The sequence below is a fragment of the Papilio polytes genome, unplaced genomic scaffold (assembly GCF_000836215.1).
Source record: "Papilio polytes unplaced genomic scaffold, Ppol_1.0 DF824102.1, whole genome shotgun sequence".
Lineage (NCBI taxonomy): Eukaryota > Metazoa > Arthropoda > Insecta > Lepidoptera > Papilionidae > Papilio > Papilio polytes.
The window spans coordinates 749,463-768,047 of record NW_013525102.1 but is presented as its reverse complement, the minus strand read 5'-3'; the positions used below and the strand labels follow the sequence as shown (position 1 = coordinate 768,047).

At 35.5% G+C, this 18,585-nt stretch overlaps 2 protein-coding genes across 2 annotated transcripts in view; one reads left to right on the top strand and one right to left on the bottom strand.

The window, feature by feature from the left end:
• Positions 1-18,585, bottom strand: part of LOC106099651 (protein FAM73B) — a 50,332-nt gene that overhangs the window by 10,321 nt on the left and 21,426 nt on the right. The gene's annotated exons all lie outside the window — the stretch shown is intronic.
• The window catches only part of LOC106099652 (protein unzipped), a 32,019-nt gene that overhangs the window by 2,371 nt on the left and 11,063 nt on the right, over positions 1-18,585 (top strand). Inside the window, exon 2 of the mRNA XM_013278251.1 lies at positions 17,192-17,239. The gene's annotated coding sequence lies outside the window, so the exon portion shown is untranslated. The remainder of the gene's footprint in view (positions 1-17,191; positions 17,240-18,585) is intronic.

The window sequence follows — 18,585 nt, the reverse complement described above, 5'->3', positions numbered from 1 at the left end:
TCATCGGCCATCGCCGGCCGCCGAGGTAAATGTTGTTCTTGCAATTTCCGCGGAATGGGGTTGACTCCCTTGAGCCGGCGCAAATTGGGGAAAGCTTTCCGTAATATAGACGTTTCAAATATGACCCACAAGGGTGTTTTTAGGTCGTGTATGTGACGTAGATGTAGGTTTTCTCTTGGTAGATTAACAAAACTGCATAAGAGAAATTAAAAAAAACCCACGATTTTTATTAAGTAACAAAAACCCATTATTGTTTAACATTGAAGGTTCGAAAGTCACTAGTAATCGCTGCATGTATTAATTCAAAGATATTGATGTGGTTATAAAAAATGAATATGATTTGTTTTCGACAAAGAGTATAATAAATACGTTGAGCTTATATCACTCTTGAATAATTTATCAAAACATGTACACAGTAAAGAACTGATTGCTATGCAAATTGAGTGGCATAACATTACGACCGTCTTGAAGTAACAAAATCATGACGTAATACAATAATCGTTGGCGACTAACGCGTAGTACTGAATGGGGGTTAAATCTATAGTAGTGTAAGGAGGTGTTCTGGTGGAAGAGGTTGGCAAGGGGCTGTACGGAGGGCGATTCTCGTATTCGTATGCAGGCCGGCGGCCGCGATCGATACGCGCCCGCGCGACGACGCCGCCTCGCGCCCGCTCCGGTACCAACACGCGCTAAAGGGAATTTAATCAAATCCTATTTCTGGATGTCAGCTTAAATAAATATACGATTTGTATATATTTTCTTAGTGCATCTGTCGAACATTATCTAATCTAAAGCTCGAGAGGAAGTTGGTAGGGAAATTGCAAAGGAACAAAAACAAAGAGTAATAAACCAACATCCTTTATGCGCGTTTATAATGTATTTGTACTGAACATGGTTTAGCTAGTTTTTTTTTACTATAACAATTAACTTTACACTTACACTACTTCAAAGACTATTTGTCGTCGTTCATAAGAGCAAGCGATAGGTACAGTTTTTATTGAAAATAGGTAAACATAGACAACTTAAAACTAGTTTTGATGGATAAATACAGGCATTAGAGTAACATGTCTGTCTAATCTCAACATCTGTAATTGCTTCACAATCAGTTTCCACTGACAGAGCCGTGACATTATCCGGAGCTAAGAGACGAAGGGTATTATTTTCCGGCCATCAAGCACCATTTGAAGTGGTAAACGCTATTAGAACTGGAAGAACTTTCTTAACTTTCGAACGTGGCCACTCCTACGCTGCATACCTACGACTGCATTTCAAATGCTCATACGATAATGGGATAATAAAATAAACACGTTGAATTTAGTTAATTAACGGATGTAACCGAGTTACGGTTATAGAACGTTATACGTTAATGATGACATCATAAGCGAGGTGGGGGGCAAAAAAGAGTGTCTTGTCAAAGTGAGGAGCGAGCGAGCGGCTCGCCCCGGCCAATGACCGCGTAGCCGTGATCTTCACGAAAACAACTAGCTCAGCTATTATCCAACCGAGCGCAAATATTCCTATAAACGTACTTGCTACAGATTTTTTAAAAAAAGTAATGATACTTTTTCTGCCAGATGTTTAACCATTATTAGATTATAATAAAATTGATTTTGATAAAAGTTATAAGGCATTATTAATGGGAACTTCAGAATTATACTTTATAATACGAATGTTAATTAAAATAAATGTGATGATAATATCATATAGTGTAGTGCGAAACGAATTGTCTGATTCAATCATAAATAGAGATTAGACGAAATAACTTCGAGTGAAAAGAGTAACATTGTTGGACAAACCTTAATTAAAAACGTAAAATCAAAAAACTCACTGCTTTAATAGAAAAGTATAAATTAAATCAGAGATATACATATGCATATGTAGATTCGATTGATATCCATTACGTACCGATGTTCGCAGTGAAACGCACTAACTGGCGACTAATAGCTTAATGCACTGCCGGCGGTTGTTTGACTGGCATTGGGGAGCCGGGGGAAGCAATCACTGCGAGGAAATTTTGCAAATAAACTGACACGGACGGCATACAAAAAGTGTCTGAATCTGATGCCGTGCTTTAAGTACCTTGATTTAGTAACTTCATTAAAATACCAATTTTAATAGGATGCTAGAAAAACACTATTGTAAAATATAAACAATAGATTATTAGCGTCAGAAGTTACTTGGAAATAGTCCATATTGTTTTTTAACTTCCTGGTATTGTCTAATAATTTAGAAAGATTAGTCACGGTGAGTGTCATTCTATTAGAAACTGGATTGATTCATCGATTAAGATTATTTGTCGACTAATTAATTTATATTCGTTCTCAAGAAATTCTAATTAAAAGGTTGAGCTAAACTTAAATAAATATTATCAGCATGCTTGTCTGTGTTGAATTGCAGCTGAACCTTTTGAGTTTCTACCATCTAAAATGTAAATCAATAATTCCAATTAAAGGGAGATCAGAAGTCTCGTAGAGAGAGAACGGCGTCTATTGGGTGAATGCAAAACCCATTGCAGATTGTTAAGCGTCCATTGTTTATAAGCGCAACAATGCAATGTTTTGCCACGCCACACATAACTGACACAGTAGAAATGCTTATTGTACGGGATATAGCAAGAATTTATTTACAACATAAAAGTACAGGCGGCTTTTAAGCAATTTTACTTTTTTTTATAAAAGTGCGGATATATTTGGCTTAAAACTGCTTTACAGTTCCTCTATCCCTTCATTGATAAATGAACAGTTTTTACAAAATACTTTTAGTGCGTGGGTACCTGAATATCTTTATAATATTTTTTTTACCTCGGCCATTGATCCCGAGTTTTGGAAGAGCCATGTCTGAACAATGGCTAGAGCGAGGGGAGCAAGATGCAGCTGCTCTTTTCTATTAGTTTTATTTTTCTATTATCGACGCGAATCGAATTCAGTGGAATGGAAAATATTATCTAAGATCATATATTATTTTAAGCAAATAGATAATAATTGTAAAAATATAATTTAGGTGCAACTTTAATAAAAGATTTGAAATACAAGAATCGCCTTAATATACGGTGGCAATAGCTAGATACCTAATCCACTAAGCTGCAGGTCTAACAGAGATACGTATAAGGTGTTGTAATTAACATATGAAAGTTAAAGGAGCCCATGTCCCAGAGACCGAGATGCGGCCTCGCTTGTGATGCAACGTGAAAAGCAATGCGGTTCGTAAAGTGGACAAGTTTTTGTGCGAGAGACGATCAGATGCCGGTGACATCTTGCCATGTGACAACTATTGCTAGTTTCTACCACATGAATACTGGTAACTAAACCTCGTCCAATCGTGCAACTACCAAATACGGGTAACAAATTGTAGAGAAATGTGTGGTTTAATAGGCCCAGTTGTAAGCTTGAAACGTGATGTTTGAAATACAAATGATTTCCGTGAAATGCGGCTCGGCACAGGCAGCGGCAGGGGAGACCGAGTTCATGGCCACTGGAACAATCGATTGACGAGAATTCGCGAGCGACTGCCCATGTACCGCGGCTGCGTTTTAATAAAATACTTTACTCGGAAAAAACATTTCTCATTTTGCGGCACCGTCGAGTTACTGATTAAAAGTGAACGTACACACCTGTGGCTCTAGTGAAATACTAATAAAAGCTAGGAAAGCTAAAAAAGCTGTATAAGTCGTCTTGAAATTGACAGTAAGCTTCTCGTATGTTTCATGTATTTTTTAAAAGGTACAGATTCCAAGACGGCAGAATTTAAAACACAGTACAATATGCATAAAAGAGAATGTTCCAGCACAAGTCAAGGTCTAAGCGACCTCGAGATGAATATAAAAATTCTGCACTATGAAGGTACCTACGTATCTAAATGTTAATTACGCAGCTTTAAGTGAAGTCGACAATTTAAAATTCTAAATGACTTTTCAATTACCGGATAAATTAAGTAAAGTAAACTTATATTGAAGTGCTAATGCGGTCCGGCTGATGCGTTATTAAGTTGTCGCGAGCACACGTTAGAAGCTAAGTTAAATTAATTACATCGAATCAACAAGCGGTTATCGCGGTCAGTGCGTGGAAATCGAACACGCGAGCGCGATTCTAGATGCACTCTTCTTACGGTTACTTAGCTTCGTGGGTAATCTCATTCATTAAATCATCAAATATTTCCACATTTCGTCCAAAGTAATGCGATTTGTTAACAGGTCATATAAAGGAAGAATCCGGTAAAGCAATTTTTCTGTCCTATTTTTTAACATAAATAAATATTATATCTAATAAAAATTAGTAAATTTTGTATCCGTATCAACACATTTGTTGTCGATAGACATTTTTGACGTAGTTCGTTTAGGCTTCCGAATATAGAAACAAAGCCAAGAACGGTGTTGACAGGTGAGCTTTGGGGCGGTATGGCACGTGTCCCGACCACGTGTTCATAACTAGGCAACGACAGCTTTTTTTGGACATGTAATTGAACGGCTAACGATAACAGGACGTGTCAACAGGTGCAGAAGACTTACGAATATATTTCTAAGTAACGCGTTTTTAGAATTAGTATGATGTTAGTCACGACGACTTTTATTTAGTTCTTGTATTAGGCTCATAATGGTATTGAACTTAAGCTTATTTGTCGCGACAAAGGCAACCCGCACCACATACTTTATCTATCACCGGTACATAATTGAATATCCGGCCGATAATGATACCATTTCCTCGACAATGCTCTAGCACACGCCGACACCTATTTAAATCTACTCCACCTAACAAGCAGTGATAACATTGGTCAACAATTGGTCAAGTTTAGAGTATAGCGTATAAGATCTTTGGTCAATACTATAATGTAATACACTAAAAATCGTACAGTAATTAACGAACTCTATTTCTATTACATCACTGACTTTTATTTTCGTGCCATCAAACAATTGAGACACGAATAAGTGTCACATACAGTGCGTCCTAAATAAGTAGAGAGTTGATTCACTACGTAAAAGGTGTTCATTGGATTCCAGTGCACGCTGAGACATAGCCTGTCGGGAGATCCGTTAGAAAAAGTAAATAAATCGACGTTTTCACTCCGTCGTAGATTTATTCGAATGGTTCGTTTGATAGATCGTTTGACACCTAGTGATCGACGATTCGGGAATACGGATTAACATATTGGAAGAAAGCACTTATTTGTGTATCATTTTAAGAATTCACCTATAATATAAATTCACAAAATATAACTGGTATTGACGAACATAAATTATATAGTTTTAAAACTCAAATGACGAGAACAGCACTAAAATTAATTAATAGAATACTTTTCATCGAAGAAGAGTTACTGTTAAAAAAACATCAGAAATCTAATTTCCTCTGAGATAAAAATAGAAACTATCAGCGTTGCTGAGAACAATACGCATTCTCGGGAGTCGATATAGGCGACCGCTCAAGGACAGTCGCCCGGCTCGTTACGGGGTCCCGGACAAGGTTGGCGGGAAGGTCTCGCCCGGACACGATAATTAGCCAAGCTAAATCAAGAATTTGTTACTTGCTTATGACCTAAAAATAAACTTTAGCGCTTCGTTAAAGATATTCCACATTCTATCTAATTTGTAAATGAAAGGATAAATCAAGACGAAAGAACACATTGGGAAACGGACAGATTTAACAGAAAAATCGTTGAATTAATTGAAAAACATACTAGAATTAATGTCCAAATCAATGGCTATTTTTGGTGCAGAGGACACGGAGTATTGTAAGGTCAGCGTGTAACGGGCACAACAATTGTAACAAATGTTGTCCTAAAACGAGTCAATGAACACAAATGAAAATTCCGGAAGCCTGTACAATTCATGGTGTTACACTTCCGGCGAGTGTCGTCCCTTTTGGAGGCCGACCGTTCGCTAACGGTATCATTTCGCATCGAATTACGAACCAACTAATTACAGCCCCTAATGACAAATTAATGGCGACGTAAATGTTCGTAAAATTGGTCGACGACGCCTAGATCATTTTTATTTCGTCAAACCATTTAGCTGATGCCAAACGATGATGAAAGTTTATCAAAAAGTAATAATCTATTTTCATAGTCCTTGTAATTTATTAAGCTAAACCAAGTTAAAGAAACGAAACTTAAAAACAATCTTTGTAAAGTACTAGACTACATAGAATCTTCAATTGAATTGTTACATCTAGATTTATAGACTTAGTAATGTCACAATGAATAAGAACTAATTTTATTGTTCTTGGTAAAAAAGTGTCTGTTTGTCGAAACAATAGTGCAACAGTAAACGTCGTGCAAATATGAGAGGTTGCATTCAGCTCACAATGGCGTATTGAGGAGGACAATGAGCCGGTAACGGGACGAGACACTAATTGTCAACTAAACACCGCACACAACATAACGGAGCAGTTTAGTTCAGTTCGAAACATACTCCGCATCCTTGATATGTACCTTACAAAAAGAGGTACTTAAACTGACGCTAAATCTACTTTACAAGTTACCCTTATTAAGGATTCTGTAAGCGACAGTTTATCTATTTGAAGCCAAGTTTCCTCATCTCACGTCAGTTGCTGGCTATTACAATAAAGTTCAAACTTTAAAGCGCAATTCGCGTTCAAGAAACTAGACGCATTATAACGGTACAGAATATGATAAGATGAAATGAGTCGGTTACCATGGTGAATTCATATGACCTAATAACAATTGAAGTGGATCTAGTCGGGACAGTTGGGAAGAGAGCAAATTAATAATGTCGCTATGTGTAACTCACGACGAACGTGCTTCGGGTCGTATATGAACTCGGCCGCGGCGTTTCTAGTCACGAATTACTAACACCGCACGTACAATTTTATGTCTGTAAATAAATATGTTATGAATACATTACCGTAATTACACCTTCATTGGTTATACATTCTAATAAAATCATATTAAAGTAACAAGATAAATAACATTTGTACTATTTGCAAATTGATGATCTACACACACAAAACAGAAATAAAAACCACTTTGTCGATGCCGTTAAAGTATAAAAATTTACTTTGACATAAAAAAAACACTAAAAAGTCTTTGTTGAAGGCGTTAAAATGACGTCATAGCGTAACACTCGAGCCCTCGAGGAATTATGTAAACGACATATAAGAGCTCTAAAGCCAATGTCAACATTTAGACACGCTAAGTAACGAACGAGACGCGAACGGATCAATACAAGAATAGCTGACGTGTCGGAAACACACTTACATGTTTTACAAAATTTACATTTGTTATAATACAAATATTAACAAATACTACGTTAGGGGCTCTTGCTTTAAATTTAGAAACACAATCAAAATTTATTTTATTATACTCAATGGCAATAATTGACACTGACGTAATATTAGAAGTCACATACATTAAAGTAAAAGCATTTAAGAAAATAAAACGAAATCTCACTTTACACCAAACAAAGAAACGGTAAAACGCATGAGAGAAATGCACGTAAACGGGGAGTGAAAATACTTAAAAAAGTGTAGCACTTGCGCCTGTCAGACGAATTTGAGACATGTACAAAGTATATACGTAGTGCAGGTGAATGCGCTGCTTGCGACATCTTCAGGGGAAAAGCGTTGAACAACCCTCGACTCCCACCCGGTTGCCATACATTCGCTCGAGTGAGTGGCCCTTTACAAACCGAATATAAGCAATTCTTACCTTAATTACGTTACAATCTTTTATGTCTCTAGATTTGTAACATACTTATTCAGACTATACTGCTAATCAGGTGTTGTTGTTTATTATTTAATCCTTTAAATGTTAATTAGAGAAAGCTACTAATAGATGTTTTGCCCACGTATATTATTGCAAATTGTACAGTTTTCACAATGTAGTGTTCTACTTTGTAACAATGATATGTGCATTTCGAAGTGCATTTTAACTAACTTGTCATTTTCCATAAACAAAAAATCTGCACAAATACATAGTTATATCTCTTGCTATTTTTGTAAAATAAATATTAAAACATATGTATGAGTATTAATATTCTTATGTTATACTTTGACATTATATTACAATAATACATTTACTCTATGCCAAGCTCGTTAAAATCAACTGAGCTGCAAAGGCCAAGAGACTGCAACGACACAGCACAGTGTATTGCAATAAACCTTATACTTTATTGTTGCAGCCAGCTATAACGAAGCTGGTTATTTTTACGTCAAAGTACATGACATCATTGTTTACGACAATAAAGTTTAAATATACTGCTAAAGAATAATCCATATTAACACGTATACGAGAAACATGTATTCCATGTGGTAAAAAAGCGAAAAAACTTAAATGAAGACCCAAGTTTTTTGGTAAACGCTTTGTAATACTGGTTGTTTATATTAATTTTCATGTGAAATTAGTATAAAATGTAGAAATTGATCGTGGAATGTATAAGTCGCGAGGTAAACTTGATATTGGAGGGTGCATTCCTAATATCAAATGTCGAAGGACGTCAAGTGTGACTGCCGTTAGTTCACGGATCAATAGCTATCGATCTCTAGTTACGTACCTAGGTAGATCTAGGGTATAGGTGAGTCTAGGTCTCGTCTTTGGTTCCCTCAAATTAAACAACAAACTCCCATGATATAAAATTCTTATAAACCTTTGAAAACGTACTACTAGATAGTTTATATATGTTATGGTTGTTAAATTATTGTCTTTAAAGATGCGAATTCTAGTACTTGACAAGCACGTGGTTTATGTTAATAGTAAATAACACATATTAATTGCTACTCATGCATTACGTATTGCTGGAATGGCCATGAAGAATAGGTATGCGAGATAACCTTGCTTCGTAATCATTCTACGACGTTCAGAGAATAACAAAAACTTAATGAGAAAAAAATATACGTACTAGAAGGTTAATTTAAGTTATCGCGAAATGAGATGGAATGTTTTTAGTGAGATGAGTAATTTATTTTCTACAGACAACTATCTAGTTGGGAAACTGTAGTCATCTTTTGTATAAAACAAGTTGTAGATTTACAGTTCAATAACGTTGTATGTATTGTTCTTAGGTAACTTATTAATATTGTAGAGATAAAGTTTCTACAGCGTTTAGTAGAGATAGGTTAGTAAACTTGATGTGTGTCCTCAAGTTGCGTCGTGACGTAATGATGCTTGGCTGTAACGAGCCAGGACGTCTTATGTGCCCGTGCACTCTGAATGACGGCGACCCTCAACCTTGCCACTTAAGCGGTCACGTTCAGACAGACGTATTCCGTTTAATTTCTTAAGGTAAACAAACGAATTTCAGTTATTTAAAAATAAGTGGACTAAGTGGGTTGATAAATGGAAATGTTGTCGTTCGTAAGAAGGAGCATAATCTGATATGTTACAATCACTCCTGGAAATAATATGTTTGATTTGAATACATGATTAAGTTATGTTACCTCAAACTTATTGTTAATGATAATTCTGCTTGTTCTATCACAATTTCAATTTTTAAAATACACATAACATAACAAACCTTAAAAGAAATATCAACTAGTAATGTTGTGCTGAACTACAGCTGCTGAAAATCAGATTCCAATCTATTTTTCAATAACATGCTATCAATGTTTTGATCCATAGTGTTTGAAAGCGGATTCCATAACTAGATTATCGCATTCTTTTGGACTAGTTTATTTATAAGTCTGAAAAGGCGAACGAAATGCGATTGTTTGCTCTTTGTGTACACTCCGATTGACGACGATAAGAAAACCGTTCAAGTTTGCCTCAAGCAAGCATTCAAATATAGGTCGCTCACAATGAGCCTTTGTTCTCCACACTATAAAAGTTTATATAAAGAAGGTTATTCAATATTTTTCTAATAAAACACTGCATAATAACTATAGTTATTTTTAAATGATCAATACGTAAATGCTATTGTTATTACATTTAACTAGTTATCGCCCCTGTCTCTGTGTGCTTGGCATTAAAAAACAAACAAAAACAAAAGCAAGTACCTTATGTGTTCTTCCAGAATATCATCTACATCTTTACCAACGTTCACAGAAATCCGTTCAGCCGTTTCCCTCCATCCATCTAAACTTTCGCATTTATAATATTAGTATGGAGTACGATTACGAAGCTTCTTGAAGCTGTTCTTGTATGTTTATATCACTAAAAGCAGTGTACAGTTACGTTCAGTTATGAATATTCATTGCGGAGGCTTTGTTTCTACGCGAGTGGCTGCGGTGATAAAATTCAAGCACCTCAATTAAAACCTCTTTGCTTGTCATGTTTGAGTGCTTTTGAAGGATGTGTTGAATGAGAGGACAAAAAACTGCGATGAGCATTGGATTAAAATACTCAGCAATGTGATACATCATTATTTTTTTTTAAATTAAATTACTCTTGGCTTTTTATCTAATACAATTTAAACCAGAAACATTACTCGAAATCAACCTTAAGCAAAATAAAAAATCCTGAAATCTATGTAGGACTTGGTCATGATTTTTATATTTCTAAAATAGGATATAAAAGCTTATAAACATAACATTTAAGAGTTATGTATAAGAACAGCGAGGTATGAAGATGTTTGTCACGGTGGTAGCCGGTGAGTCAACGGAGCGTCGACCCGCCCTCGCAACAGGGTCGCCTCGCCTGCACTCACTGAGAAAGCCTGCTGCACCTTTATGTCATACATCGAATAACTATCGCATGATACTATGCTTTATTCTAAAGCAAACGATGTGATACCATTAAAGGTAAAAAAAAAGTCAAACTATTGTAAAAAAATATTAGCGAGCAAAAAACCTTTTCATCTATCGCGACTATCTCGTCGATGGCCTCATAATAAACCAGTAATTTCATCACAAACTTAGTAATAGTTTATCAAGGGTTAGAGAAAAAACTAATTTTAATTTATATAGCCTATTTTTTCCACTAAGAATTACAAAATTAATCCCCGAAACATTCACGTCAAACTTTAAAGTGGTTCAGAGTTTCCATCCGTCCAGAGTGTCATGACACTGAAAAATGTCAAACTTTCAGTAGGAGCCATCCGAATGATTCAATGTAAAGCTCTCTCCCTATTATTCATTCATCTCGGTCGGGTTGACTCAGCGATTGCTTGACGTCACACCAGTGGGCAACGTAGTACTACACGAGAAGATTATGTCCATTGGACTACGATCTGAGTCATACTAACTTTAACTACAGTTTAATTGACTCAGATATGGTCTAATGCCTGAAGATTTATACGATAAGCTTATGCGACCTCATTTTAACGGAAAGTACGTTTTCAGTGTAGTAATAGTAAAGAATTAAATTATTTGTATATTTGTTGATACTTATTTTAATTTTTTAAGATATTTTTTTGCACCAAGAGAAATCTGATAGAACAGAGTTCTTTCAGTTACCTAGATACATTCAGAAAAATTAATAGTGTCTATATCCGTGGTATAAATTTAATTACAAAATGATAAATATACTTGGCACCGCAACAAATAAACTTTTAATTATTAAATCATAAAAGCCGCAAAATCTTCCGCAATAAAGCATTCCAATGACTCAGTAACCGCACTGACCTTCCTATTAAATAAGAACAAAAAAATTATTATTATTCACAAATGAGTCAATAAATTGTTATTTGTTATGTACAATATTTCATAGATAGCTTGACAAAATATGTCTGGATTTTAGTTGAGGTCAATATAAAATGTCATAAAATTAAGAGAACAATAAAATTTTCTTTGAGATAAATAATTTTATGTTATCAGACAATTCTTCAACCTGTCATTCAAACTTGTAACAAAGTACGAAAAGCCCACGCAATATTTGGCGCCATTGAGTTCGTTGGTCCGTAAACGATTTTTTTTTAACAAACATTAGCATGTGGCATCGTACTTGAAATTCGGAACGTGGGCGTCAACCGTCAACTGAAGTCGAGGCAGGAATTTAATTACAGAAACTGAGCAACGTTTATTAGTTTGTTTAGAGGGTAAAGTTTCTCGTCTGTTATTAACTGGCACTCCAGATGTACTGGCACGCTGGCCGTAACTGAAATTCATAAGGTCTGCAATATACAATTGTGCAGTATTTATATAGCTTTCAAGTAGTTAAAACAAATTTAAATTCGAACGGCAGTGTCTTGTTTTAACTGAGCTATAACTAAGTGTGGCATTACAAGTACCACAATATAAGCACTACAAATTATAATGCATTTTAAAAATAAATTACATTTGTAAATGTTAACGTAGTGCGTCCACTGTAAGCAGTGGGATTACAGAATCTTATGGCGCAGGCAATTTTTTTGTAATATCGTTAAGAAGATTACGTTTTATACTTCAACATGGGGATAATAGTATTACGTTACTATAAATACACAAATGTAACATCGCTAAAAACACGCTTTGTGGTTTCACAAAATAAAAGAAGTAAAATACAAGTAATCATACTAATATTATAAATGCGAATGTTTTTATAATATTAGTATGATTACTTGTATTTTACTTCTTTTATTTTGTGAAACCACAAAGCGTGTTTTTAGCGATGTTACATTTGTGTATTTATAGTTATCATACTAATATTATAAATGCGAATGTTTAGAAGGAGCGTCGGTGGCTCAGTGGTTTAAGCACTTGACTTGTAATCTACAGGTCTTGGGTTCGAATCCCGCCGCCATGTACCAATGTGATTTTCGATTTTTCGAATTTTCATATGTACATAATTTACCCGACGTTCTTACGGTGAAGGAAAACATCGTGATGCAACCTGCACATATCCGCGAAGAAATTCAAAGATATGTGTGAAGTCAACCAACCCGCACTTGGCCAGCGTGGTTGACTATGGCCTAGTCACCCTAACATTAGGGTAGGCTCCGAGCCCCTCGGTGGGGACATATAGTGAGCTGGTGATGATGATGATGATGATGATGAATGTTTAGATGGATGTTTGTTAGAGTTTGTAGCCTACACGGCTGAACGGATCCCCATGAAATTTGGCATAGTGGATATTCTGGAAGAACACATAGGCTTACTTTTGTTTTTGTTTTTTTTTTTTTAATTTCATGCCAACGGAGTCGCGGGCAAAGTCTAGTTGGTAAATAAATGTTTACTTCTACGCGTTACTCAGATCTCAAAACAAAATTGATATTATCCGATTGAGTAATAACAGCGTAAAAAGGATTAGCAGATAACCAACCCCAATGACTTCTTCCGACAATTATAAGAGAACCGGATGAATATTTCCTACGAAGTCGGAAAAGCGGAGACACACATTTCCATTTTAGCCGACGAGACCCGGATGGTAATAAATTTCTGATGTAGGGTACCCCGTATCGATTGCATTGCCAGAGAGGGGCTCTGTTTGTGCTGAGCAGGTATGACATCACGAAATAAACTCGATTGATAAAAATAAATCTAGGACATTATGTTTCAATATGGTTTTTTGTTACTACGGAATTTTACTCGATACATTTACGTTTGAAAAAAGACTTGTGTGCGTCAACCAGTTTATCAACTCGTGGAGTGGGACGGGTTAGTCGAAAACCTTTTTTTTTTTTCAAATACGATTTTGTACTTATAGTCTGTATCTTATCTGTTGCTGACATACTGTGTCAATTGTGTTAAGATTACTATTATTTAAATAATATTTTCTATAATTTCATTGTAAAGATGTATAAATCTTCTATTATAGTGTCGGCTTGGAAGCACAGCGCAGAGCTATGCGCTTGGCTCTACTTGCCAATTGAACTAATTATGCTGTTAACGGGATTATATTTTTAGAAACATGTAACAGTCTGGTGTTGCAATAACTTGTCCCTAGAACTGGACCCTTACAATATCTTTTTAATTGTACTGTATCTCAGAAATTGTAAACGCAAAAGTTTTTTCTAACAAAGTAATCTATGATTTATGTCACTAAGTTGGAAGTTTAAAACGCGACGACTTAATTCGACGATTAAATTTAGACGTTTCTACTACACAAACTAATGAGCGACCGGGGTCCAACTCCCCTCGGGGATGTTTTGCTAACGTTGCAGCGTGCCATAGTGCTGAATAAATAAAATGCAATTAAGAACAGGGAGCCACACAATTGCACCCCTATGCGAGACAAGTTTCCGCGAATCACTGACGAAATCTCATAACAAAATACATCGCAGATAATAATTCAAGATATAATAATATTATAACATAGATTGAGGTAACTTCAATTTAACACGTTTCATTACACTCGGAAGAACATCGAACGTAATCGCCTTTATTCAAAGGTACACGAATGTATGTCCGCTAATGTGGAAGCGCTGCGTGAACCACCGGGCCACGTGCGGGGCGTAACCATGGCAACCGAGGAAACTACGTCGTTTACGTCCCCCTACTCTCCTTGCTAAATTTATGTTTTCCTTTGATATAGAAATTGTTCTCTTATGGGTGCGTAAACATTTTTTAATACATTTCTAAGTACCCAACAAATATTATTTGAAAAAACTCTCAGGAAAGTAGGCTAGTAGGAGGTATACATAAAAAGGCGAAATTTTTGGCAGAGATATTAAATCGTTTTCATATAAATACAAATATTGCGTTGGATCTCTTGAAATGAACTAGCTGTAACAATAAAATAAGTGGAAGCGAGTTGGCGGGATTTAGCAGGACGATTTAGGGCAACAAGTATTAGGGCGTCTCAAGATATTATGTTATGACAAATGACTGGGCGTTAAGACTTGTATAAATGAACGTACATTATATAGGGGGATTTAAGATATAAAAAAAATGTTATAAAAAGTCATTTAGTACGTTAGTAGTTTATTAGATAAAGTATCAATCCTCGTACAATTTCAGTATCAATCTATTACAGAAATATGTCGTAACTTAGTATTAGAAACTATAACGACCACGTTATTCTGACCTCAAATCTAATTGAGGTATTCGTAGGTAACATTAAAAACAAATTGCTAATACCAAAATTGGATAATTCCTTACACTAAAGTATGTTGAAATGTAGTTAATTTTTTGTCGATTCGTGTAACTTAATGTTATATGACTACTGTAAAATATTTAATACTATATATCCCCCCGACTCCGCACGCGTGGAATTTATCATTATGATTGTCACATGGAATCTCCCTACATATTAGATAGCATGTAGTTGTAAATATAAAATATTACTTTAATTTAAGAACAGCAATAAAGGCTTCTTTATATTATATCATTTTATTTATTATATCAGTGTGTATTTTTATCCTTCGCAACTATCGGCATACATATTCGTATACCGAGCGTCCACCCCGCGTAGCCGTACTGTCGCCATTTGATCCCTGTCAATACGCAATTGTGTTTACCCATCAGATTCCCCCATTGTTATTGGAAATCCCGTTCCCTGTTCGTGTCTGTGGTTTACTGAGCGGTTCTGTGCCGACTGAGCCACCGCAGATCGTGTTTGATAATACGATTTCGGGATGCCGGTTCAAACTCCCGTATGTTGCCAAACATTCTTTTCTGCTATGTTTAATTTAGCTATTACTTTAAAACGATTCGACGTTACTTAAATATCTTTTATTTAATGTAAAATGATCAAACAAGATTTGTTTTGATCATGTTTTAATGTAGAATAAGGTTCACATTTATGTTACAGATTCTTGTTTGACATTTAATTAAGTCTTCATCAGAGTATGAACAGTGTAAGTTAATTTTCAATTGAGCAAAGAGCCGCTGATTGGCAATGATCGCCTCATCCGGCCGTCGGCGAATCTAATAGTGAAAGTAATTGACCGATCGATCGGAAAACCTACGAGTATAAATAGATTATTCGTTACATATTTGGAAATATTGGTAATTAGCTTTTGCCCGCGACTCCGTCCGCGTAGAATTAAAAAACAAAACTGAGTAGCCTATATGTTCTTCCAGACTATCCTCTACGTCTATGCCAAATTTCATCGAAATCCGTTCAGCCGTTTAGGCTACAAACTCTAACAAACATCCATCCATCCATCCCTCTAAACATTCGCATTTATAATATTAGTTTGAAGTATGATTAAAGTTAGTGCTATGTGACCCTAAAACTTAAACGCGACTTGTTAAATGTCAATTTAGATACTTAAACTAAATACTTGTAAGGCGATTTGGAATCAATGTAATTTAAGTCAAGTTGTTTTCGCACAATTTTTCTCAGCAAAAAAAAAACAATTAATAACGTTATACATACTATAGGGACTATAAAATGTTAATCTAGCGATCTACCTAATTCAGAGTAGCAAGATGCATAAAGGGATACACTTGCAGCTATGTTGCATAACTAGGTCGCTGCAGAGCGAAGTAATTACTTGAGTTGTAGCGACAAAGACTATGATATCTAATTTCTGGCCGGTCATTGTGACAGGCTACAAACATAATACATACAATGTGCCCGGAGCCGTGGCGAAGGCCGAATCGCAAGGCATAACCAATGCACTCACAGTTATGTATTCCGATTAATATAGCTTGAAAATCTGTTAAACACTGTTGCACGAAAAAGAATGAAAAACACAATCGTATAAACAGTACACTTATCTATACCCTTCTAGATAACTCCGACTACCTTTTACGAAATTTTACGAAAAAAGTAAATGATTGTCCAATAAACAAAATATGTTAAATATCGATGGTTAAAAACAAAAGAGTAAAACAAAAGACTGTTAGTAAAGTATTACCGCATATTGTGGTAAAGAAATTAAGTTTAAAATCCCAAGCATTAGTTGCGGTTAACCGCAGTAAGTAGCGTATTGCTTTAGTGCAAGAACTTAAAATAGCATTATGACTAATCTTACAGTGCAGTTGCAAGATGTAACTTGATAAAGTGAATAAAACATGCTAACTTAGACAGCTGCATCACTTAACTAACATTGTCTTAAAGTTGGCGTGTTCATTGTACATAACTGTCGCTATTTGTGACAAAGTTACTTAATTAACTTCAGTTGTAAGCTTCTTTTTAAGCTATAGAAATAATAGAAATTAAGTTATGATTAGTGTGCACTAAAGTTGATTATTTCTTTGAATTAAGTCGTTGTGGTTTTATCTTTAACGCATTGAATAAGGCAAAATGCTATGGTAGAAATTTTAAAAAATCACTTTAGACATTTGTGACTGGGCAAACCCCAATGACAACACCAAAGCAATTAAGGCCAAGGTCCATAACTAAGACTTCAAATTAAAATACTAAATAATTAACGAAATGTTGTTTATTATTGTTTGCGAAAGGAAAATTTTACAGTACTAATTTTTCAATTATTTCATTTCAGATCTACCGGATTATAAATAGAAACGTTAACTGCTGTCCGATTAGAAAGGTAAATAAAACAAATTGTACTTTAAAAGTGTACCTATAAAAACAACTAAAAGCAGACAATCAAAGTATACATTTAGCAAAGTAGAATCAAAGAGGAATGCTGACATATCGAAACTATGGCAAAAAGCGACAATACGGTCAATTCAATGGCATACTTGTTCGATGTCGTCATTGCTCTAAAAATAACATCGTTTCGCAACCGGCTCCAGAGCGAGTGCCCACTATCATCCTGTTAAATAGACGGGATGAACTGTCGTTGAATGACGGAAGAAAACAACTTAGGAAAATACCGCTGTATGCACATTCGTAACGTGTTATAATGCAAATTATAAACTGTAATTTACACTTACTGGTATACTCTAATGAGCTTATTTGAAAGAGTGATGTTGCGTATATTGAACAATAACAAAAGTCCGATATTAATTTTATATATCATGTCATTACATAAAATATATTTAAAGGAATAGTATACTTTTTTAACAGTCGTCCAATATTTTTTGCCGAAGGATACTCGTATTTGCTGATAATTGTGACGTAGGGTACGGATATGAACAGATGTATGTGTGATAATGATGTGAGGGTAAAGAGTGGCAGATGCATCGCTATTGAAGTAGGCCAGTAAGCCGGTGTATCATAACCAGCGCTATTATCAGCAATCAGACGGCGACCTTGCCGCTCGTTGTCGCACGTCGTGGGGAGCAGATTGTCATCCTCCATTCCGGCATCCGCCTTACGTGATACGTGCACTTCCATTATGTAACACCTTGTCACACATCAAATATTCGTACGCGATAACGCGCGACGCCACAAGACCTCACTTTATGAATACTTTATTTATTCAGTGGCCTCATGCTAATGTTGTCTATGAAATTCAGATCCAAAGACAAAACTTTACAAATATTTACAAGAAAAAATCATATATATAGTTATTTATTCTTCCCGAGATCAATCAAATAATAATAAGACGCAATTTAAAAGATTTCAACCACTTTCTACGTACATTTTGCTGCGCATAATGAACTATTGTCGCGCACCTTATTGGTCCCTCAATTGAATACAATTGATGGAGAGTTCGCAGTTGTCTTCTCATTGAAACAAGACAACATCCTATGAATGCAACCGGTTACATTCGTACGGTACTATATCAAATTTCAAAAGTATTCTGTTTAAATAAATTGCCGTCGTGAAATGTAAACTTAAATGGAAAACGATTACAGACAAAAAACAACACAAAAGTGGGAAGCTTCGCCACAACTGTACAATTTGTTTAATATTAATTACGTAACGCAAAAAGATACTGGCACTTCTCGCAATGGATGCGTTCATCTTGTAAACTTTTTACAGAGA